The sequence below is a fragment of the Oncorhynchus mykiss genome, chromosome 18 (assembly GCF_013265735.2).
Source record: "Oncorhynchus mykiss isolate Arlee chromosome 18, USDA_OmykA_1.1, whole genome shotgun sequence".
NCBI lineage: Eukaryota > Metazoa > Chordata > Actinopteri > Salmoniformes > Salmonidae > Oncorhynchus > Oncorhynchus mykiss.
Window position 1 is genome coordinate 34,362,002 of NC_048582.1, and position 25,546 is coordinate 34,387,547.

The window sequence follows — 25,546 nt, forward strand, 5'->3', positions numbered from 1 at the left end:
AAAGCAAGCGCTCACTCACACTCCGTCGCCGCGCGCTTGTCCTAGGAACCTTCTTTTCGTTCCCGTTCCTACTCGTCTGGCCGTTCTTCAGTGGGCTCACTCTGCCAAGTTAGCCGGCCACCCTGGCGTTCGGGGTACGCTTGCTTCCATTCGCCAGCGTTTTTGGTGGCCCACCCGGGAGCATGACACGCGTCGTTTCGTGGCTGCTTGTTCGGTCTGCGCGCAGACTAAGTCCGGTAACTCTCCTCCTGCCGGCCGTCTCAGGCCGCTTCCTATTCCCTCTCGACCGTGGTCTCACATCGCCTTAGATTTTGTCACCGGACTGCCTTCGTCAGCGGGGAAGACTGTTATTCTTACGGTTGTCGATAGGTTCTCTAAGGCGGCTCATTTCATTCCCCTTGCTAAGCTTCCTTCTGCTAAAGAGACGGCACAAATCATCATCGAGAATGTTTTCAGAATTCATGGCCTTCCGTCAGACGTCGTTTCGGACAGAGGTCCGCAATTCACGTCTCAATTTTGGAGGGAGTTTTGCCGTTTGATTGGGGCTTCCGTCAGTCTCTCTTCCGGCTTTCACCCCCAGTCTAACGGTCAAGCAGAACGGGCCAATCAGACTATTGGTCGCATCTTACGCAGTCTTTCTTTTCGCAACCCTGCGTCTTGGTCAGAACAGCTCCCCTGGGCAGAATACGCCCACAACTCGCTTCCTTCGTCTGCGACCGGGCTATCTCCTTTTCAGAGTAGCCTCGGGTACCAGCCTCCGCTGTTCTCATCTCAGTTCGCCGAGTCCAGCGTCCCCTCCGCTCAGGCTTTTGTCCAACGTTGCGAGCGCACCTGGAAGAGGGTCAGGTCTGCACTTTGCCGTTATAGGACGCAGACTGTGAGGGCTGCTAATAAGCGTAGAACTAAGAGTCCTAGATATTGTCGCGGTCAGAGAGTTTGGCTCTCCACTCAGAACCTTCCCCTTAAGACGGCTTCTCGCAAGTTGACCCCGCGGTTCATTGGTCCGTTCCGTATTTCTCGGGTCATTAATCCTGTCGCAGTTCGACTTCTTCTTCCGCGATACCTTCGTCGCGTCCACCCGGTCTTCCATGTCTCCTGCATCAAGCCCGTCCTTTGCGCCCCCGCTCGTCTTCCCCCCCCCCCCCCCATCCTTGTCGAGGGCGCACCCATCTACAGGGTCCGTAGAATTTTGGACATGCGTCCTCGGGGCCGTGGTCACCAGTACCTCGTAGATTGGGAGGGGTACGGTCCTGAGGAGAGGAGTTGGGTTCCCTCTCGGGACGTGCTGGACCGTGCGCTGATCGAGGATTTCCTCCGTTGCCGCCAGGTTTCCTCCTCGAGTGCGCCAGGAGGCGCTCGGTGAGTGGGGGGGTACTGTCATGTACTGTCATGTTGTGTCTTGTCTCTGTCCTTTCCCTTCACCCTGTCTCCCTCTGCTGGTCGTTGTTAGGTTACCTTTTCTCCCCCTCTTTCCCCCAGCTGTGCCTTGTCTCCTCCTAACCACCTCGTCACCCCTTTTCCCACCTGTTCCCTTTTTCCCTCTGATTAGGTCCCTATATCTCTCTCTGTTTCTGCTCCTGTCCTTGTCGGATTCTTGTTTGTTGTGTTTCATGCCTGAACCAGACTGTCGTCATGTTTGCTGTAACCTTGTCTTGTCCTGTCGGAATCTGCCGGTCCGTCTGAGCCTACTTATGTTTGGTAATTAAAGAAGCTCTGTTTAAGTTAATTCGCTTTTGGGTCCTCATTCACGCACCGTAACACTAGAAGCACAAGCATTTCGCTACACTCACAACAACATCTGCTAACCATGTGTATGTGACAAATAAAATGTAGTTTGATTTGATGACATGGTAATTTGATGACATGTCTGTATTAGCTGCATGTGGATGATTGCAGTGATTATACTGTAGATGATTTCAAATTTTCCTCCTATTGTTTAATGGCCTGCATGTGTGACATAACTCAACCAGTCCTATTTATGATATAATTTACAAAATTATACCTTTTTTAAACATATCGAAGAAAAAAAAAAGATATATAGATATATATATAAATTAGTATATTTGAGTTTAACCGCAATATTTGTTGTACTATTTGTTCTATTTTTTCTGGTGGATTAAAGTGAAATTGCAACCAACTTTCTAAGGCTTGTTTAAAAAATTATATTTGGAGATTATTTCTTTTTCAAATAACCGAAAGTGAGCAGTAGGAAATGTAGTACTGAAAAGTCAGTTATAAATTATTCTGTCCTACTTAGAAACAAGTTATCATCCAGTAGGCTTTGATTACATTTCCAATATTCTAGCCCACGTGGAAATTCTGTAAGAGTAATATATATGCCAATTTTAACAATTTGCGACATTTGGAATGAGACTGATGTGAGGTAAAGAAAATTCATTAATAGAAGACTAATGAGATATTAAAATATCTGAAATGTTATATTCAGAAAATTATAACTTTGTAATCTGAAGATTTTCCGTGGTGCCCCGACATCCTAGTTAATTACATTTACATGATTAGTTTAATCACGTAATAATAATTACAGAGAATTGATTTGATGAAATAAGTCTTCACTTTTAATGATGCCAAAGACACAACACTATGAAATGATTAGGCTGTTTATTCAGTTTCTTGACATGCTACACCTGTCAGGTGGATAGATTAGCTTGACAAAAGAGAAATGCTCACTAACAGTGATGTAAACACATTTGTGCACAACATTTGAGAGAAATAAACTTCATGCGCCTATGGAAAATTTCTGGCAAATTTTATTTCAGCTCATGAAACATACAACACATGTTGTATTTACATTTTTGTTCAGTATAGATACAATGACAATAGCTATCTTAATACTCTGAATAAGAAGATACTTTAAAATACACAAACAGAAACCTCAATGTCCAAACTCTCTAAATGGCTCTAATGCTTAAGGTGATGGAACATTTTATGTTGGGGCTCTTCTATTTATACATTTCTGTGCTCTCTGTTTGTGCTTTTCTATGAACCAATTTCTGTGTTCGTGCAAGTGACTGATTGAATGAATCCTCACTATCAATGTCTGCATTACACCCAAAACCTTGTTTAGAGAAAGGGATATCTCAGTTTCAAGGTCGCAGCTTAGAGAGAAGAAGCCTTGTGAGGTATTGGCCTGTCACATGCATGACCCAGTACAGGTCGGTCACATGAATGAAGCAAACGTTAATGACTAACTCAGTATGAATAAGCTAAATCATGCAAATATGACTTGTCTGAGGTATATAAGTGAACTAAACGGGACTGCCGCATTAGAGCTCCTGACAGACATTCACTTTTGTGCATCAAGTTTGTTGGAACCTCTCTAGCGCGCTGACAATAAACAATGATTAATTTAAGATGAACTTTGTCCCTGTGTAAGAAATTCCAGAACAATTTGGCGTTAATGAACAGGATGATTGATTCTGCCTGCGGAGCTTTCCAGTAGGCGTCTGTGAGGAAAACCAATGGTGCATTTTATGAAGCGTGAGGGAAATTCCCATCTGACCAAAAGACGAGACCCACGCAGACTAGACCCTTTCTGTGAGCTGCCCAGGAGGATATCATACATATCATCTGCGAACAATTGAGGGACAGCAACAGATTTCAGAAAATCTATTTAAATTAACCTGTATAAAATAACATGGTAAGAAATCAAATCAAGGCGGGTATAAAAAAGGTCTTTCCATGGTACTGTTCCACCATCGTCTTATAGAGGCTATTCACTAGTTTTATGAGAAGACTAGTGTGATGGTGTAACAGTCCCATGGAAAGCCCCGCTGACAACAGTCTGTAGGCATTTATAAGAAACGTCTATGTGGATTGTCATTAAAAAAACGTCATGTCATTAAAAAATGCATTAAAAATACTGTACCTTGAAAAGTATACACACTGTATATGTCTGGTTTTCATCTTATATGTTGTGCATGAGACATGAAACATGATGAAAGGATTTTTGTTAAAGAAAAGTTATTGTTTAAAAAAAGGAATGTGATTTTAGTTTTCTAACGAGATCATAGTTTTGATGATACTTTGCACCAGTAAGAAGCCACGACCTGAGGGAGCGCAGAGATTGTGTCAGGATGATGGAACTCCCCTTTTACGCAGAGAGTATAAAGGCTTGGAAGATAAATTAACTTCAGACCAGGAAACATGAGGCGAGAGCTACATGTTTTTAAATGGTTGAAACTTTGAACCTCAACACGAGGTGAAGAAATAAACTCACCTTCCTTTAGACCAGAGAGACCAAGAGCTTCAGCTCATGTCCATCATGGTCCGAATCCTGAATGCCAACACTAGGAGTAAGAGGAGAAGAAAACTCCCCTCTCAGACAATCACTGGTACGGCTAAGTAGCTGTTCTTAGGAAATAACCCATTGGAGACCGGACAACTAAGAAGAAGGACATTGTGACCTTTGGTGGACAATCAGAGCATGTACAAGTGGCCCACAGGAAAGGCTCACCAAACCAACATTCTAAGAGGGCTCGTTCCAACAGAGAAACGGCAAACGGCATTCAACACATAAATACATTCATTATTTCTTATTCCAAACGGGCGGCGGTTCGTGTGCAAGGTATATGATTAATGTGAGAACAGTCCTAGAATGTATCCACGATAAGTGTCCCTTTCTCTCTCTCTCTCTTTCCCACCCCCTCTCTATGTGTAAGAAGCCGTCATATCTTGTCAGTCCACTAAGGACCTTTGTCTCATGTAAGCATGTATGTGTATTCTTTGTTATTATTTAGTTAGCTTGTAAATAAATAAACAACATTTGTGTAATTCTGAATATTGCTCAAGACTTGGGTTTTTGCAAATCCAAGATGGTTACGATCGTTCAGAATTAGTATTTTATAAGAGGTAATGATTAATAAGATTACTGTTTATTGATGTCATAGGTAAATATCTTATAGTCACGACAGGGTTGACATTTTTTTTTTTAACCAAATTAACGTTATTAGCAGATAATTTTGCTTATTTTAAACTAAAAAAGGCTAAATACAAGTAATCTTATTTCAATATATTTTTCAAGATATCTGACCTTAATCATCGTATTCAGGTAAAATATTTGTAAATATATCGTTCACTACATTTGACCAGGGCCCATAGGGAAGAAACTAGGCAGCACCTTTCAAGATGCTTTTAATCTTTTACCAGCTTTAATAATTTGCGAGTGACTATTTTGACTAGGTGTCAATTCAACAGTCATAATGAGTGCAAGAGGGCCCTGACCTGGTCAAAGTGATGCACTATAGGGAAGAGGGTGTCATTTTGGATGCAAGCCCAATCTCTTGCTCTCCCCTAACAGTTGAATAATGCTGGGTCGATCACCTGCTGGGTGTCGATGAACGTGACAGTTTAACATGTAGAATCGATTTAACATGTAGACGACCCGTGTGCCTTGTTTAGTAATCTGCCAAGTCCTCTGCAATGCCACTCATGGAGCATTACTATTGATACTGTCACAGAATCCTAACAATGTTCAGTCCAGCACAGCTAGCATTGTACCAATGGCTCTTGTGAATCAAGGCACTGTGAGCCCATTGTCTGCTGAGATGCAGTTTGATGTAGTGCTGGATAGACAAAGACACTCTTAGATGGCTCAGGCCCAGGCTCTGAGGGAGAGCCTTTGTGTTTCCTCTCAGTAATGAGGAAGCTACGGTTCATTTCCTCCCACTGACTAAACCAAGTGGGTGGACACAGAGGTTGTATCACAAATGGCAGTATTTTCCTATATATAGTGCACTACTTTTGACCTGGGCCCATGGGGCTCTGGTCCAAAGTAGTGCACTATGTAGGGAATAGGATGCCAGTTAGGATGCATGCGGAGAGAAAAGACGAGCTTCAGAGAAAGAATGACGCATGGCTGTTTGCAACTGTAGAAGGCATGATCTCACATTCCTATCTGTGATGAAATATCATACGGATGCGTGATCTCATTATATTATTATTATATTATTATTATATTATTATGACTGTGCTTGAGTGTCTTGTCTGAATGAGAAAATATTTTTGGGATCACAGCAAATAAATATTTGTTGAATATATGTAGGAATAATTGCATAATACCTCTAGGCCTGTGTTCATAAAGCGTCTAAGAGTTTTGACTTAGGATCAGGTCCCCCTGTCCATATTATCGTATCCATTATGGTTGAAAAGCTAAACTGATCCTACACACCGACGCTTTATGAATAAGGGCCCTGACTGACCTCTATACTTGGCCAATGATCTACTCATGTATTACACTAGCCTACGCAGCAGGAGGTTTTTATGCTATGTCATAGACATGGAGCATTCATTCAGTCGATTCAATATGTTGGGAGGCTCCCACTGTGTCCCAAATGTCACGCTACAGCCCCTGGTCAAAAGTAGTGCACCATAAAGGGAATAGAGTGCCATTTGGGACACAACCCTCTCTGTTCAATAGGAATATGATTGATACTGCATAATGATGATCCAGCCTGTTGCTGGGTGCATTATTTTCCCCCATCACTGGAGAGACTCAACTTAATTTGTTAAAGTGACAACTGCAATCACAATTAGTGGCTTCTCAACAAGGATGTCTTTGTCTGATCTAGATGCCAGAAAACATGCCAGAAAACATGCCAGAAATCATCATAATAGTTTTCCAATGGAGAGGACTGTCATTATTATTATTTCAAACTGATGTAGAGATCTCTCTAGCCACAGTGTGTAATGAGCTTTCAATAACAGTTTAGAATGAGCTACCTGAACTCGTTCAATTACTTCAAATGTGATAATTGAAATTTACCACAGTTTTGTTCATAGTTCAACATAGCTTTTATATTGTATGTGTACTACAATAGTGAAAGAAGAAACAAAAGAGACGTATGTCACATCTGTAGCAGAGTGTCCTCTGGACAGGAAATTTATCAATAAACCAATTAGGCACATTTGGGCAGATTTTATACAACATTGTAAACAGTAATGCAGTGGTTATTTGGATCAGTCTAAAACTTTCACATATGCTGCTGCCTAGTGGCCAAAATATACATTGCGCCTAAATTGCAATAATACATTGTGGCCTTTCTCTTACATTTCAAAGATGATGGAAGAAAATGCATTGATTACCTGCTGGGTGTCGATGAACGTGAAAATGCATGTTTTTTGTCTTTGTATTATCTTTTACCAGACCTAATGTGTTATATTAATTTCACATTTCCACAAACTTCAAAGTGTTTCCTTTCAAATGGTATCAAGAATATGCATATACTTGCTTCAGGTCCTGAGCTACAGGCAGTCAGATTGGGATATGTCATTTTAGGCAAAAAGACATAAAAAAGGGTCCGATCCTTAAGAGGTTTTAAGACTTTTAACCAAGGGTACACTTTGTCACTTTTAGGACACGTGGGGTTCCATTTGATCATTCACATTTTTGTAAAGCCTTCACAGCGAGAGATCACTTATCTCCTCCCTGAAATAGGCTACCATGCAGCTTTCCTACCAGCAGTGATTCAGATGTCTATATACAGTCTTAATTGTTTGGGGCCCTAATGCTGTTCTCACTAGTGCTCTGCAGGCAGGAATGGAGCGATGTGGTTGGTTGATCAGGATGAGCTCTTTGCAGAATGGGGTAAAGCTGGCACCAAGACTGGCACTCAGGACAGATGGCACACATAGTTCACTAATACAAGGGGGAGGACAGCCAGCATCACTATCATCCTCTTTCCTTGTCCAGCACCATCCAAGTTGCAAGTGGGTGACAAAGAAACTAATGTGGTGCACAAATAAATTAAATTTCACTGGAAGGCACAAGGGCTTAGAGTGTCAAACCCTCAGTAGATGATTTAATCAAATTGTCTGGACAGGATTTACTCAAGAACTGTGTTATTTGCCATTTTGCCATGGCCATTTTGGATATCATATGATGGCTCCGCTTAGCCTGGCTGACGCAACTCACGTGACTCACAGCGAAGAAGAGCTGTGACACACGGGTCTGGACAGAAGGCCATTGTAAATGCAGTATTCACAAAGAGTTTGCTTATTTCTGGCTAGCTTTAATTGGTTCTGTCAAATATTTTGTTTTTCTCTCCTGAGGGGGTGAGAACTTGTGTTGTTTGGATTTGAAAATCCAACAGTTTTATTGGAAGGGGGTGACCTCAAGGGGCTGTCAGCGTGGGTTTCAGTGACAAAGACACAGAGGAGAACCAATCAATTAAACAGCAGATCCTCTTCATAATCGACGCATCCTGCTATCAAAATAGCCTTTCCAGACTGAAGTCAGGAGGACTTTGAGTTAGCCAGACTAGGTTTCGCTGGCTAGGGAGATTAACGTCTGACAAGATGTCTAGGGCTTCAATGGTTTGAAATGTCATTATTGAAGGCACTTTTTTTTTTTTTTTTACAATATAGACCTATAGCAATATCAGTAATGCACCAGGAGAATTCCAAATAATGTGCATAGTAGCCCTGGTCAGGTGTATGGCAAAGATGACCTAAACAGTCCCTCTTCTGGTATGGCCATGTACGGACACAATACATTCTTTTCACGCCACTTCGATACAAAGTGATTTTCATAGGAGGTTAGGAGAGCATTATAGGAAACCCTTTTCCTAACCTTAACCTCAGGGGGTTTTCACATATAGTCCTTTTCAAAATAAATTATCTCAGTCCTTTTTAAAGTGAACTCTGGTGTAAAACAAAACGCAAAATAACTCTTATCTTTTCTATTGACACTTCCCTTGCCTTTGAATGAGGACTCAACTGTTTTGCTAGTTCACTTCACCTATTTTGTGGGCCGAGTAATCTTTGAATTCACATTGTTATGTTTAGAAAGGAACCCAGATTTTTTTCCAGCATGCACTCTGGGTTTTTACAAACTGCAGGACGAGCCATTCCATCAGAATGTGTTGACAACTAGATATACCTAAACTCAGCAAAAAAAGAAGCCTCCTCTCACTGTCAACTGCGTTTATATTCAACAAACTTAACATGTGTAAATATGTGTATGAACATAAAAAGATTCAACAACTAAGACATAAACTGAACAAGTTCCACAGACATGTGACTAATATAAATGGACTAATGTGTCCCTGAACAAAGGGGGGGTCAAAATCAAAGTAACAGTCAGTATCTGGTGTGGCCAGCAGCTGCATTAAGTACTGCAGTGCATCTCCTCCTCATGGACTGCACCAGATTTGCCAGTTATTGCTGTGAGATGTTAACCCACTCTTCCACCAAGGCACCAGCAAGTTCCCAGACATTTCTGGGGGGAACGGCCCTAGCCGTCACCCTCCGATCCAACAGGTCCCAGACGTGCTCAATGGGATTGAGATCCGTGCTCTTCGCTGGCCATGGCAGAACACTAACATTCCTGTCTTGCAGGAAATCACGCACAGAACGGGCAGTATGGCTGGTGGCATTGTCATGCTGGAGGGTCATGTCAGGATGAGCCTGCAGGAAGGGTACCATATGAGGGAGGAGGATGTCTTCCCTGTAACGCACAGCGTTGAGATTGCCTGCACTGACAACAAGCTCAGTCCGATGATGCTGTGACACCGCCCCAGACTATCACAGACCCTCAACCTCCAAATCAATCCCGCTCCAGAGTACAAGCCTTGGTGTAGTGCTCATTCCTTCGACGATAAACGCGAATCCGACCATCACCCCTGGTGAGACAAAACCGCGACTCATCAATGAAGAGCACTTTTGCCAGTCCTGTCTGGTCCAGCGACGGTGGGTTTGTGCCCATATGCGATGTTGTTGCCGGTGATGTTTGGTGAGGACACTGCCTTACAACAGGCCTACAAGCCCTCAGACCAGCCTCTCTCAGCCTATTGCGGATAGTGTGAGCACTGATGAAGGGATTGTGCGTTCCTGGTGTAACTCAGGCAGTTGTTGTTGCCATCCTGTACCTGTCCCGCAGGTATGATGTTCGGATGTACCAATCCTGTGCAGGTGTTGTTACAAGTGGTCTGCCACTGCGAGGATGATCAGCGGTCCGTCCTGTCTCTCTGCAGTGCTGTCTTAGGCGTCTCACAGTACGGACATTGCAATTTATTTCCCTGGCCACATCTGCAGTCCTCATGCTTCCTTGTTGCATGCCTAAGGCACGTTCACGAAGATGAGCGGGGACCCTGGGCATCTTTTTTTGTGTGTTTTTCAGTCAGTAGAAAGGCCTCTTTTGTGTCCTAAGATTTCATAACTGTGACCTTAATTGCCTACCGTCTGTAAGCTGTTAGTGTCTTAACGACCGTTCTACAGGTGCATGTTCATTAATTGTTTATGGTTCGTTGAACAAGCATGGGAAGCAGTGTTAAAACCCTTTACAATGAAGATCTGTGAAGTTATTTGGATTTTTGTGAATTATCTTTGAAAGACAGGGTCCTGAAAAAGAGACGTTTATTTTTTCGCTGAGTTTACCTATATTTTTTACCCCCCTTTTTGTGATATCCAATTGCGAACTTGTCTCATCGCTGTAACTCCCCAAAGGGCTCGGGAGAGGCGAAAGTCGAGTCATGACCCACCAAACTGCGCTTCTTAACATCTGCCTGCTTAACCCAGAAGCCAGCTGCAATGGAGGAAACACGGTTCAACTGACAACCGAAGTCCGCCGGTGCCCGACACAGTCTGGGATCAAACCCGGGTCTGCAGTGCCTTAGACTGCTGCGCCACTTGGGATGCCCCCTACTTACATTTTGGAACCTAATAGCTTGCATTTAGTTAAAATATGAGATAATAATGGTAACCAGAAGATACCATTAACATGTAAATTTGATTGGTAACAGAATAAATAGCAATAGAATAACTGCAGAATAAATAACGCTGCAATTAAACATTGTACACCCAAGGTAGGCTACTGACCCTTTAAGAGCTAGAATAGATTCTCACCAAATATATTGTATTTTCACACTATTCAAACCCCACAATCAATAAACAGCTTATGAAGCTACGTTAGCTTACAGTTTACATATTGCAAACAAAAACATCCACACATTTTGGAATTTATAGGCGTCCTTGACAATCGATAATCAATATACAAAAACAGCAACAAAAACGGCAGGGGATGGCAGGAGAATGGCAGGGGAAACTGTGTTGCAGTAGTCTAGTGTGTGGTGCGGGAATAATGACAAGGTAATCACATTGTCCTAAAAAAGGGAACCGGACCGCAGAATTCAAGCAAACCGACCACTCGAGATGGTCTCAGTTTGGTTCTCCTCAAGGTCTCTTTTGAGGGGTCAGTGTTCCTTTGGAGTGTTCACACTGCACAAAACCGCACTGAATTCACAAAAATTGTCTGAAAGGGACCAAGTTGAAAACACCCTCAGTCTCCTAACCTGCTTCGTTAATTCGCCTAACCTGCAATGAATAAATCACTTCGATATATAAGTGACGTAAAAAGAGTGTTTCTCATGTACAGACATGCTGATTTAGCCGAGGTCAGCAAGAATGAGTCTGGCAGTGTAGCTGAACGACTGTATTTTATCTAGAGTTACATCCCAAGTACATCCCAAGTACATCCCAAGTGGCATGCTATTCCCTATGTCGTGCGCTCAGTGGCGATTTTAGCATGTAAATCTTGGTGAGGCAAAAAATATATAATTTGGGATGCATGCAAACAAAGCCACAACACAACACTAAACAATACATTAATTGCACTATAACAATGACAAACCGGTGCCCACAAACTGTGAGGGCTTACATAAAGCTGTCCCAACAGCTGAGTCCCAACAGCAGTCCCAACACCTTACCTCTGCTACACCTGGCTATCAGCAGAGCCTTGTCTGGCTGCGAAACAGTTCATTCAACGTCATTTACTGCCTTTAAAAAAACATAGCTGATATGGCTGACTTGCTTAAACAAATGTGGTTTCTACTGATAATTGAGATGTACAAACTATGGCATAAGGGGACAACAAGTGGATAAGAGGAAATCCGTAATTTCGGTTAAGACGTTAGTGAGTGAGCTAGGTGGGATGTAGTCAATATAACTATTTGTTTAGCACTTTTGAAATGTGCAGCGACAGAATTCAGAACATGGACCATTCTTACAGTGTTCTCCATGTACACCAAGTCAGAAAGCTGAAAGCTCTTACAACATTCAGTGATTAAATTTCTCAAAAACAGGTTATAGGCTACATGTGCACCACCAAGTCATAACAGTAGGCGAAACTAAGAGGTAAAAATAGACCAAATTATTAGGGAAGGCACATGGGCTACTAACAGCTTACTCGACAACATACACTTACTTTAAAACTTACTTACCTACAGTATACATATCTCCCTGGCATATTACATAATTTATGCAGCAGCACACAAGACATTTTTGGATTTACCTTGTTGTGCTGTGCAAATTTGAACAGGAAGGCGGTCCTTCGTGGGCAAATTTTGTCATCAAAGTCTGGCATTCTCTGGATTTATGGTGCTTTCAAGACAACCGGGAACTAAAAAAAAGTTGAATCATGATGATGTCATTGAATTTCAGGTTGTAGCTCTAGAAAGAGGCCTGAGTTCCTGATTTACAATTCTGAGTTGGATGAAAGTTCAAAACGTATTTTCCCAGTCCTAGCTCATTTTTCCCCGAATTCCCAGTTGTCTTGAACTCACTAAAGTCAGATTTTATAGTTCCGAGTTAACAGTTGTTTTGAGCGCAACACAAATCATGCTTCATTGACAGCATGGCCAATGTTGAATGCGTATAATTTTAAACTAGGAAAATAGACCCTTATTCTTAGATTTAGTTACCACACAGCCACTCCACTGAATAGCAGGCCAATAATTGCTTTGCAATGCTTGCAGTTAGCCACTGATTCCTTCCAAAACACTCTTTGTTGCATTTGCAATTTCCAACTTGTTGTGTCCAATGTCCAATGGCCGATGAGCACTGATACGTTTTATCTCTAATTTCTCTCCATTATTTCTCTTCATATGACAAGGATTAAAAAGGATTTGCCAGTAGATTGTGGACTTCATTCATGATGATGACTGCTAGCTAAGATTTTTTAAGTATGATGTTGACAGTCCAATCAAAGCTACTGTAGATATAACGTAATTTGATGCAATTTTATCTGTGTCCAATGACCTTGAGCCTTCTTGGATGGGCACTTCTAATGTAATTCTATAACAGCACCCAAGGGGCTAGAATTTTAGAGCTCTACCCTTAGACTTGGTGGTGACGTAGTGTCCCCATGAGTGACAGAACACTGAGCCAATCACGCCGCAACACTCTGTATTTTCTGCTGGCTTCCCCAACCACCACAGAAAGCACTGAGCTAGCCTGTATTTTGGAGCTGACTTACTCAAGAAATCAAAAGACCATTTATTAACTCAATGATATATATCTATTTTTGACATTGCTTGCAAACTGATATGTGACACATATTAATGCCAAAATAACATGCAAAACAGGCAAGCCCCCTGTTTTGCATGTTTTTTATTTTACCTTTTTTTTTGCTAAAAATGTGGGGCTCAAAACAGGTGGGGCTCTGGCCTGCCCTGAACGGCAGGTTGCCAGTAGTGCACTGGGTGCACTACATTTAGCCAGCAGCATACCACACTGCCTCCCACTGTTGGTTTGTCTCTGAAGATAAGTAGGGTTGGTCCTGGTTGGTCCCTGAATAGGAGACTGTAAGTGGTGTTGGAGGGCCAGTAGGAGACACTCTTTCCTCTGGGCAGTGATTGGGGGCATTGCCCTGTGTAGGGTGCAGTCTTCCAGGTGTCCTGACTATCTGTGGTCACTAAGATCCCATGGCACTTTTCATACGAGTAGAGGCGTTAACCCCAGTGTAAATTCCCAATTTGGCTTTTATACCAGCATCCAATTGGTTTATTGCTCACCCCTGTAACTATTCCCCAGGTCGTTGCTGTAAATGAGAATGTGTTCTAAGTCAATTTACCTGGTAAAATAAGGGTTAAATAAATGTTTTTTAAAACAACTTTTGACCAGAGATCAACACTATGAAGGGAACAGGGTGCCGTTTGGGAAGTAATTTATGAGTTGACACTGTTATTTCCACTGAGAAGACCAGTTGATGATGACCGGGGCAGTCTGCGTTTAGTGTCCTGTGCCGTAAAGTGGCATATTTTGCGTCGTTTGCATTTTTTCCCTAATCATATTCATCATCCCGTTAACTAGTTAGTGGATTCCATAGTGCTTCTAGAAGTAGCGATACAGTCTGATCTCATAACTTTGCCCATGCGCCTCTGTGAATCTATCAGTGAGATTGAGAAGGAACCTGCAAATAAGCATTTTGTTCGACGGTGTAAGGAGGCTATATAACATGTCATGTGTATCTCGTACATACGACTAATACAACTTCAAACTAGGTATTTTACACTGCTTGACTCAACCATTATTTGGCGAGTGGTGGGTGGCAGCCTCGGTTATCTTCCCCGAACCTGTATGTCTCGAGGGACCATCTATTTAAACAGCCCAACGCGGGATACAGACCAAGGAGTTGCCTTTCGATGGCTCTTTAATTTTTATGTGAAACGGGCGGGAGGACATTCCAAATTCAACCTGGTAGCGTAATTTATTGCTGTATAACACGTCGTGGAGCGATACCGCGGTTGGACCAGTGCAGTCAAGGTTGAACGTGAGTATAAAAGCATCCACTGTTTTACCGAATGACTCATATCATCCTGGGGCTATCTTGCCGCATCATCGATGTGGTTTAGTAAGCTATAATGTGCGCTTGTGTCATCGAAACTGTTATGACTTCTCCCATATTGTTGACAAGTTATCATTTGCGTTTCTGGAGGATGACTTTGATCATGCAGTAGCATCAATAACATCCAGCATGTAATTTCGCTACAAACTAACGTCATGGCATCATGCACCTGTAATGATACAGTATGAAGAAAAAAAATGCATTTTCATGAATGTCCTGCGACTGTTTAGGGAAGTGTTTATTTATTTGAGTACCGTCTTTTAAATAATTTGAAGGAGTCAAATTTATGGGACCTTGAAAATGTAATCAATGGGAAGATTCAATTAAATACAAACCAATGGCAATTTTAAAACAGTGCAGATATAACCAACAGAAAGTTGTGGTGCAGTAGTTCCCTCAAAGCGATCAGTGGGCGTGTCATTTCCTAGTGGTGTCACTGTTGAGGTCAGGCTTCTCTCTAGTTTTTAATAGAACATAATAAATAGTAGGACCTTTTCCGCTCCCACTGTTACCTCAATAATACAGCACAGGTAATAAAATGGACACCACTACAGACTGTCTACAGTATCCAATAATTTGCCCTGTCTTTGCCCAGCCTGGTCTCATAGACTAAACGTAAAATAGTAAATGTAAATCTGTGCTACTGAAATTAGTATGCGGTTAGGTATGGTTACATCAAATCAAATGTATTTATATAGCCCTTCGTACATCAGCTGATATCTCAAAGTGCTGTACAGAAACCCAGCCTAAAACCCCAAACAGCAAGCAATGCAGGTGTAGAAGCACGGTGGCTAGGAAAAACTACCTAGAAAGGCCAAAACCTAGGAAGAAACCTAGAGAGGAACCAGGCTATGTGGGGTGGCCAGTCCTCTTTTGGCTGTGCCGGGTGGAGATTATAACAGAACATGGCCAAGATGTTCAAATGTTCATAAATGACCAGCATGGTCGAATAATAATAAGGCAGAACAGTTGAAACTGGAGCAGCAGCACGGTCAGGTGGACTGGGGACAGCAAGGAGTCATCATGTCAGGTATTCCTGGTGCATGGTCCTAGGGCTCAGGTCCTCCGAGAGAGAGAAAGAAAGAGAGAATTAGAGAGAGCATATGTGGGATGGCCAGTCCTCTTCTGGCTGTGCCGGTTGGAGATTATAACAGAACATGGCCAAGATGTTCAAATGTTCATAAATGACCAGCATGGTCGAATAATAATAAGGCAGAACAGTTGAAACTGGAGCAGCAGCACGGCCAGGTGGACTGGGGACAGCAAGGAGTCATCATGTCAGGTAGTCCTGGGGCATGGTCCTAGGGCTCAGGTCCTCCGAGAGAGAGAAAGAAAGAGAGAAGGAGAGAATTAGAGAACACACACTTAGATTCACACAGGACACCGAATAGGACAGGAGAAGTACTCCAGATATAACAAACGGACCCTAGCCCCCCGACACATAAACTACTGCAGCATAAATACTGGAGGCTGAGACCGGAGGGGACAGGAGACACTGTGGCCCCATCCGAGGACACCCCCGGACAGGGCCAAACAGGAAGGATATAACCCCACCCACTTTGCCAAAGCACAGCCCCCACACCACTAGAGGGATATCTTCAACCACCAACTTACCATCCTGAGACAAGGCTGAGTATAGCCCACAAAGACCTCCGCCACGGCACAACCCAAGGGGGGGGCGGGGGCGCCAACCCAGACAGGATGACCACATCAGTGAATCAACCCACTCAGGTGACGCACCCCCTCCAGGGACGGCATGAGAGAGCCCCAGTAAGCCAGTGACTCAGCCCCTGTGATAGGTTTAGAGGCAGATAATCCCAGTGGAAAGAGGGGAACCGGCCAGGCAGAGACAGCAAGGGCGGTTCGTTGCTCCAGAGCCTTTCCGTTCACCTTCCCACTCCTGGGCCAGACTACACTCAATCATATGACCCACTGAAGAGATGAGTCTTCAGTAGAGACTTAAAGGTTGAGACCGAGTTTGCGTCTCTGACATGGGTAGGCAGACCGTTCCATAAAAATCGAGCTCTATAGGAGAAAGCCCTGCCTCCAGCTGTTTGCTTAGAAATTCTAGGGACAATTAGGAGGCCTGCGTCTTGTGACCATAGCGTACGTGTAGGTATGTACGGCAGGACCAAATCAGAGAGATAGGTAGGAGCAAGCCCATGTAATGCTTTGTAGGTTAGCAGTAAAACCTTGAAATCAGCCCTTGCTTTGACAGGAAGCCAGTGTAGAGAGGCTAGCACTGGAGTAATATGATCACATTTTTTTGGTTCTAGTCAGGATTCTAGCAGCCGTATTTAGCACTAACTGAAGTTTATTTAGTGCTTTATCCGGGTAGCCGGAAAGTAGAGCATTGCAGTAGTCTAACCTAGAAGTGACAAAAGCATGGATTCATTTTTCTGCATCATTTTTGGACAGAACGTTTCAGATTTTTGCAATGTTACGTAGATGGAAAAAAGCTGTCCTTGAAATGATCTTGATATGTTCTTCAAAAGAGAGATCAGGGTCCAGAGTAACGCCGAGGACCTTCACAGTTTTATTTGAGACGACTGTACAACCATTAAGATTAATTGTCAGATTCAACAGAAGATCTCTTTGTTTCTTGGGACCTAGAACAAGCATCTCTGTTTTGTCCGAGTTTAAAGGAGAAAGTTTGCATAACACAGATGGTTATCAACACTAGAACCGCTTGGGCCTCGAGGGACACTCCTTCAAGCTAACGAGCAGTCAATCTGACTGCAACATTCTAACAGTGTAATTAATACATTTCATATGTGACTAGTTTCAGGAAACTACGCATATGTCGCACATCACTGCTTCACAGGAGCGGCATTTGAACGTAAACGTGTTTTTTTTAATCAAAATGCGAACGTTCATTAATAACAAACTTGTATTCCATCCATAAATACAAAATAAAATTGGTAAATTACGAGCCTAGTTGGTTTAGCCATGGAAAAAGGCAGGAACCTTCCCACTAGCCATGATTGTCTGAGATAATGGATGGTCTGGACATGCCGGGAGATGAGGTTGGATTGGTCTGCCATGTAGCATGCTTCTGTCTAATTTGAGCTGTTCAGTAAGTGTTGACAGTCCTTTCTACCGCACTGTTTTTTAAAGATATAATGTTAGCCATCGAGAACTACAAAAGGTTTGCTACTTTACTCAACAACATTGATGCCCTGAATTTAGCAGGCGCTATCGAGAGATCAGTTGGAAAAAGTAACGGGCTACTTCCTTCACACACCATGGTCAGTGTGAACCAGAGTGACTTGACACAACTCTGGTCGAACAAGATGTAACTACAAACAAAACAGAGATAAATGGTTCCAGTCTACTGTGAAGCGTTCATCTATGGATACAGGGACGAGTCTAGCTACATTTTCAGATATAAGTTTCTAATTTTGTCAGAAAGTTGTTTTTATTGCAAGTTAAAGCTTACTGTTAGTTAGCTAGCAAACGTTAGCTTGCTGGCTCGCTAGCTAATGTTACGTGTATGATCTGTGCACTAATATTATTTGAATCAGAAAACTAGCAATGCAAATGGTTATGGCCTAATGTTAGCTAGCTAACTCTGAACCTAGTTTGTTAGCTTTAGCTACCTGCAGATTCATACTACAGCTATGACAATGTTTGTATTAGTAGTGTGAGTTGGGATTATACCGGTTCATTGTTTATCTAGCTACTTAGGTAGCTAACTACATGGCTAAACAAAAGACTGGCCGGATTATTACATGATCTATCAAATGAGCCTGGTGTGTCTGGGGGTGATTACGGCCATCTATGTGTACATGTCTAGACAATAGTGACCCTTCCACTTAGCTAGATGTGGCTGGGGGGTGGTTATAGCATTTCCTTCATATGACCCATCAAATTAGACAAGTGTGTCGGGTAAGCGTCATCTAATAATGCTAAAATATTTTTATCTGGACACGTTTTGTTTTTGATATTGCTACTATGCAAGTACTGTACTGTTTACACCTTCTGTATCCTGTGCATGTGACAAATAGCTTATTTGATATAGGGTTTGTTTACCACATTGTCTCACATGTGAATCCTTAAAGAAATGAGTGAGGCTAATGGATTGGGCTCCTGAATGGCGCAGCGGTCTAAGGCACTGCATCTCAGTGCTACAGACCCCGGTTTTATTCCAGGCTGTATCACAACCAGCCGTAATTGGGAGTCCCATAGGGCCTAGGAACAGTGGGTTAACTGCCTGTTCAGGGGCAGAACGACAGATTTGTACCTTGTCAGCTCGGGGGTTTGAACTTGCAACCTTCCGGTTACTAGTCCAACGCTCTAACCACTAGGCTACCCTGCCGCCCCGTTTGAACAATGCTGAATGGGTGTAGACTAAGAAGAGCTCTCCAGTAGGTGTACCAAAACATTCAAGGGCCGTTTTCTCAAAAGTGGGGTTACAAGTTTATCAACTTGTTCCTCAACTGCAGTATATTGTAATGGTTTTGACTTGAGGTTATTGTTTGTAGGGGTGCCAGGTAGGTTGTGCCTACCAGAGAAAATATTGATTTCTCCTTTTGGTTTGTGAGGGAATGAGTCCCGTCTGGTCCGTCAAGTCTACACCAATACAAAAGGACTCATGTAAAAGTCAGGATGGACATACACTTTTCATAAACCCTTAAAAGATTGGAAATAACTTTAAAACAACTGTATTATTTTGTGTGGGTTGTATTACCAACATAAATGATCACACACATATAATAATATAACAAATAATGAGCTCTGTTTCCTCCAGAAAAGTTCTGTACTACTGGCCTAAAAGAGTCCAGCCCGGTAAAGGAGTTTAGGGAACTCAAGTGACCTTAGTCACGCAATGTTTGTCTGTTCATAAAAGTGTGGTCTCAACCCAGTCTCAATCATACAATCAAAATATCAACTCTTTTACCACACAACCATAAAGAGTATCAAATCTCAATAAGTCTTCAACTACAACTGACCACATAAATCATCACGGTATACATCACACCAAAACAAATGAAATACGGTATACAAAAAGGTTGTAGTCAGTCAGACAATCCATTCCGCCAACAGATCTTCAGCAGAGAAAGGCCACGAAGAACAACGGAGATGTGTAGTCAACGGACGCAAAGAGTGGATCCGATCCTGGGTAAACTCTATTAGGCTACAAAACACATGTTTAAAAGGCAACAAAACAAACGGAATAGAGAAGCTTGGGAACTGAGGGTTGAACACATCCTCATTCACGTCTCCATCACAAACCCCTTTTTGTGCAGCTGATGCTGGCTATTTCATTGGGAATTAAAGGGGAAGCGCCCTATTGGAAGGAGAAGCACTGAGACGGTTCAGAAAAATGTAGGGCCGTCACACACACCCCCCCCCCCCCCCCCCCTCTGGAAAAATCTGACCATTACCCTGGAAGACACATCTGGGAAACCGAGAATTCTTCTCATCACTTTCCTCTACAAAAATATTCATAACTTTGTGGCACTCACGCTCCTCAGCTGAGGGGTAACAGGCCTTGAGGCTTGAGACATGGACAATGCGCATATCTTCACCTGTGTCGTCTTTCACCACTCGGTAGTTCAGAGGGCCCATCTGCTCCAAAATCCTATATGGTCCTTGACATTTAGGAGTGAGGTTGGCCGAGAAGAATTGTTCAGCTTTTGAGTAAGGATGAGAGCGAAGCCACACCCGATCACTAACCTGGAACTGCATGTCTCTTCTTGCCATAATTTCTCTTCTGCTTGAGTCGGGCCTGGATCATGTTCTTTGAGACGAGCTCTCAAGTTGTGGAGAGGGACTACCTGGTCATAGCATGCAGAGTTGGAGTAGCCTGCTGGGGCTGTAGCACCATATCCAAGGGTCCTCGGAATGGACGACTCAGGTTCAGCTCTGCAGGTGTGACTCCAGTGGACTCTTGCACAGCAGAAGTCAGGGCAAATCGAAACTCATGAATGTTCTTGTCCCAGTGTTTGTGCTGGGTCCCTACATAGGAAGCAACCTTTGTCTTCAAGGTTCGATTAACTCTCTCAGTGAAGTTGGTCTGTGGGTGATAGGCCGTGGTCAACTTCTGTCTTGGGTTCCATCTTTGTCAGGTCTCCTCAAAGAGATCAGAGATGAATTGGGAACCTCGGTCAGACAGGATGTAATCAGGCACTCCCCAGCGAGTCAGGATCTCTTTCGTGAGGATGTTAGAGACGGTCCTCGCTGTGGCCTGATGCTGGGCAAAGAGATCACCCACTTTGAATAGTAATCAACAAAAACAAGCATGTACACATTCTGATTGGAGCTTCTAGGAAATGGACCCATCACATCCACTCCTAACATTTCCCAAGGTCGGGAAACCACCGTTTGCTGCAACTTGCCAGCAGGTGTTCTACTTTCTGGTTCGTACATTTGACAAAGCTGACAGTTTCGGATGTGTGACCATGCTCAGATGTGGCCAGTACAGTAATGCTTGCAACCGCTTGTAGGTTTTGAACCTGCCCAAATTACCAGCTAATGGGTCTTCATGGAAATGTTAAAGCAGTTGAAGGCGCAGAGGTTCAGGTATGTACATTTGGTAGAGTGTTCTGTGAGGTAGTTGTACAACTCGGTAGACTTTGTCTTCAATGATGGTCAGCTTGGTGGTGGATTGACCAGCTTTTCTCCGTCTTCCAGGATAGTCTGGTACAAAGCCTGTACTTCTGGATCATCCTGTTGGCCCTTCCATATGGCCTCATCAGAGATAGGAAAGTCAGTTTTGGGTGAGTCTCAACTGCTAAACAGGACAGTAGCACATGTAAGATGAGGGCCACCATTACCACAAGCAGGAGCTCTGGATAAGGCATCTGGAACAGTGTTGTATTTTCCTTTCCTGTATTCTACTGCAAAGGTGAACTCTTGCAACCGTAGAGCCCATCTGATGAGTCTGGTGCTTGGTTTGTTAGTCTTGAACACCCACACAAGGGAGGAATGGTCAGTGACCACAGTGAAGTGTCTTCTCTCCAGGTAATACCTCCACTTTTCCAAAGCCCAGACAACTGCAAGGCACTCTTGCTCGGTTGTGGAGTAGTTCCGTTCTCCTCCATTCAATCTCCGACTGGCGAACGCTAGCACCTCTTCAGTGCCAAGTCCAGTCTGTTGGACTAGGACAGCACCAAGTCCAACATCACTTGCATCAGTGTAAACAACAAAAAGGCAGTCAGTTGGGATAACTCAAAATGGGAGGGGTGACAAGGTGTCGTTTCAGGGTTTCAAAGGAGGTCTGGCACTCTGCCGTCCATCGGAATTTCGCTCCTTTTTGCTTCAATGCATTGAGGGGTTCTGCCACCTGGGAGAAGTTCGACACAAAACGATGGTACCATCCAGCCATTTCAAGGAACCATTGAAGGGCCTTGAGTGTGGTTGGCACAGGGAGGTCTTGTACCGCCTTGGTCTTTTCAGGATCCACATGAATGCCGTCAAAAGACACAATATGGCCAAGGAACTTCAAGGAGTCTTGGCAGAAGTTGCTCTTCTTCATGTTCAATGTCAGACCAGCTTCTGTTAGCTTGTCCAACACTGCTTGAAGATCTAGCAAGTGTTGTTCTCTGGTCTGGGAGTAGATCATCATATTGTCCAGGTAGATGAAACAGATCTTCCCTTTGAGCTCACCTAATGCAATCTCCATCAGTCTTTGGAAAGTGGCAGGTGCATTCTCTAATAAAAAACGGCACCACCTTAAAGGAAAACAAGCACAGACAAAAGCAGTCTTGTCCTTGCTTTCATGGTCCATCTCAACCTGCCAATAGCCACTATTGAGGTCAAGGGTAGTAAACACAACAGCGCCAGACAATGACTCCAGGATCTCGTGGACGGTGGGAAGAGGATAGGCATTAGTCTGGGAAACATTGTTGGTCTTCCTATAGTCCACACAAAATCTAAGACCACCGGTCTTTTTTTGGATGAGGACAACCGGAGCAGCCCAGAGAGAGGAGGAACGTTCAATTATATCTTGTGTCAACATATCATTAATGAGTCCCTTTTGAATGATTAGCTTCGCTGGGGACAAGCGATATGACTTCTGTTTGATCTGCATTTTCTGTGTAAGGAATATCTTGTGCTTCAGGAGCCCGGTGCGTCTCAGCTTTGAAGTACATACATCAGTTATTCTGCAGCTGTTCTAACAGCCTTAACTCCTCTGGCTGTTCCAGCTGACCTCTTCTCACAGCCTGTAAAAGGAGATCATCAGAAGGATTACCAAGGGTTAGTGGTGCTAGAGCAAAGGCAGAGAAGACTGCCACTTTTGGTCCCCATTCATGTAACTTCGTAGCTTCTGATTGGAAGAAATGCTTCTTGCTCTGATTGTGTGGAAACCAGTAGCAATTGTGTGCGATATCAATCTGGACACCACTGAAGTACATGAAATCAATTCCCAACACGACAGGAAAAGCAAGGTTCTTGGTTTGTAGGATAACAGAAGGAATCATATAGGAGCGGTTACACAGGCGGAACTCTACCTCACTTCATCCAAGTGGTCGTTTAGCCTCACCATCAGCCAGATAGAGTGGACCTTCTGTCCACGGCTTCAAGTTGTATTGTGGACCTTTAACCTCCTTCCACAGTTTCTCAAGGAGCCGTGTGTAGGATGACCCGGTGTCCAGAATGGCTCTTCCACGGGCCTATGGACAGGGGTAACACCAGTTGGTGCGGTATTAACTGAAAGGAAGGGGATGTTGACAGGGGGGCATAGGCAGTGACTCTTGGGGTTTCAGCTCTGGTCAAAGCACCCAGAGTAGGATGGTCGTTCCTGCGATGGGAGTTAGGTCTGTTAGCCTGTTGTGATTTGTGGTTTCTGGAAGGGTTTACTTGATACGGTCTTGGACATGTAGCCAAAAGGGATATTCTTCAGCCACATCTCCAACAGAACATGGGAGGGGTCTTGGCTGGAGACTTTGGCTGTTGTTGATGGTCTGGCTTTGGTAACTGTTTGGGTGTCTGTTTCTCTCTCTGTTCATATTGTTGTTGGCATTCTCTGTCCTTCTCGAACTGCTGTCCCAGTCGAACCAGTACATCAACAGTGGTGACTCTTTCTTTCTTGGAGTTGACTGGCTAGTATAGGGTTGATATTCTTCAAGATTAACATAATGACCTCTTCCTCCTCAATGCCAGCTTTCCACCTTCTGCACAGGGAGTGGTAACCGTATGCAAAGTCACAGATACTCTCTTTCTCTCTTAATAATAAATCATTTTGCTCTTTTATTTAACCATCTTACATTTTAAACCTTTATTTGTTTATAAAAAGATTGTGAATAACTCACCACAGGTTAATGAGAAGGGTATGCTTGAAAGGAGGCACATAACTCTGCAATGTTGGGTTGTATTGGAGATTCGCAGTCTTAAATCATTTTCCATACAGTCTGTGCCTGTATTTAGTTTTCATGCTAGTGAGGGCCGAGAATCCACTCTCACATAGGTACATGGTTGCAAAAAGCATCAGTGTCTCAACAGTGCGATTTGCCAAGGCAGGATACTCTGAGCGCAGCCCAATCCAGAAATCTGGCAGTGGCTAGTGATTAAATTCAATTTTCACAGAACCGCTTGTTGCAATTTTGATGAGGCAGATATCGGTAAGTGGACTGGAGGCAGGGCATGAAAGGGATAACGAATCCAGTTGTTTGTGTCATCCGTTTCGGGAAGTACCTGCATAATTGCACAGCCAACTCACTCAGGTGCTTCGCTATATCACATTTGACGTAAGCTTGAATTAATTTGCACACAAAAAATACAATGATGGAAAGACCTGTGTGTTGTCCTTGTTAATGCAGACAGAGAAGAGCTCCAAATTCTTAATTATAGCCTCAATTTTGTCCTGCACATTGAATGTAGTTGCTGAGCGTCAGATCATTCAGGCGATAAGAAACATCATCCAGATAGTGCAGTCGTGCGAGAAACTCGTCATCATGCAAGCGGTCAGACAATTGAACCAGTTGAACCCGCCGTGCAGGTGTCCACCATAACGAGCAGCCTGGTGACCTAGAGGCCGGGGAGGGAGCACATGTGACACACAGGGTGGCATTTTTCCCCTTGCCAACGTAAGGTTCCACAAGCCTCATCCCCACATTCTCCGACACTCGCTCACCTGTTTCCCAATGTGGATATTTTTTCCAAAATGGTGCTGTCCCTACCTTTCTCTTGTCTCACCGTTTGGTGGTGGCGCGGGCATCAGCTCCCGTGCTTACCATTCTGTTTTTTTTTGTGCTTAGGGCTCGTCTGAGCCTTCCGGCTGAGGCTCAGAATCAGAATAATAACAATCAAAGATGTCATGATTAATTTCTTCCCCACCATCTGAGTCGTTTTCATTCAGCTCTTGTAGCAGCGCTAACACAGCATGTGCATCCAGTCTTCTTGGTCTTCTTGCCATTGTAAATGACGAATGCTCTCACTGTGTATTACAAGTAGGCCAGAGTAGACTGATAAGACTGCTTGGATTTGATGGACTGAAATAGGGTAAGTACAATTTTGAGATAGTAATTCGAATATACCAATATTATAGAATTGCCCGCCCTGTTCTTCATTCACAATTGGTGATTACATAATTATGCATTATCCGCTTCCCCTCACTCATCAACTCACCCATTCTCTCCCTTTCTACCCCATCATACTTTACTTCATTTATTTAATCTGTTGTTACATGTGTGAAAATAGGGGTTGATCAACTGGCCACTGCACCTTCCAATGTCGGGAGAATAGGTGGAGCAGGCCCTACTGTCGGGTGTAGGAAGCGTAAATGGGAAAATCATTCAAATAAAACTGGTTATAACAGCAGATCTGTTTGATATTATGATTCTAACAACGACAGTATTTATGTAGACTTATTCGGGAAAGTCAAGGATAAAGGGGGGCATGCCTTTAAAAATGGAAGAGGTAATACAATTAATTAATTAATGAGCAGTCAAAATAACAGCTTTA

At 43.4% G+C, this 25,546-nt stretch overlaps 1 protein-coding gene across 7 annotated transcripts in view; it reads left to right on the forward strand.

Moving 5' to 3' along the window:
- The first annotated feature begins 14,094 nt into the window (after positions 1–14,094).
- pleca (plectin a) overlaps positions 14,095–25,546 on the forward strand; it is a 198,842-nt gene continuing 187,390 nt past the window's right edge. For all 7 annotated transcript variants that reach the window (XM_021571712.2, XM_021571715.2, XM_021571716.2 and 4 more), the window contains exon 1: positions 14,095–14,563. The gene's annotated coding sequence lies outside the window, so the exon portion shown is untranslated. The remainder of the gene's footprint in view (positions 14,564–25,546) is intronic.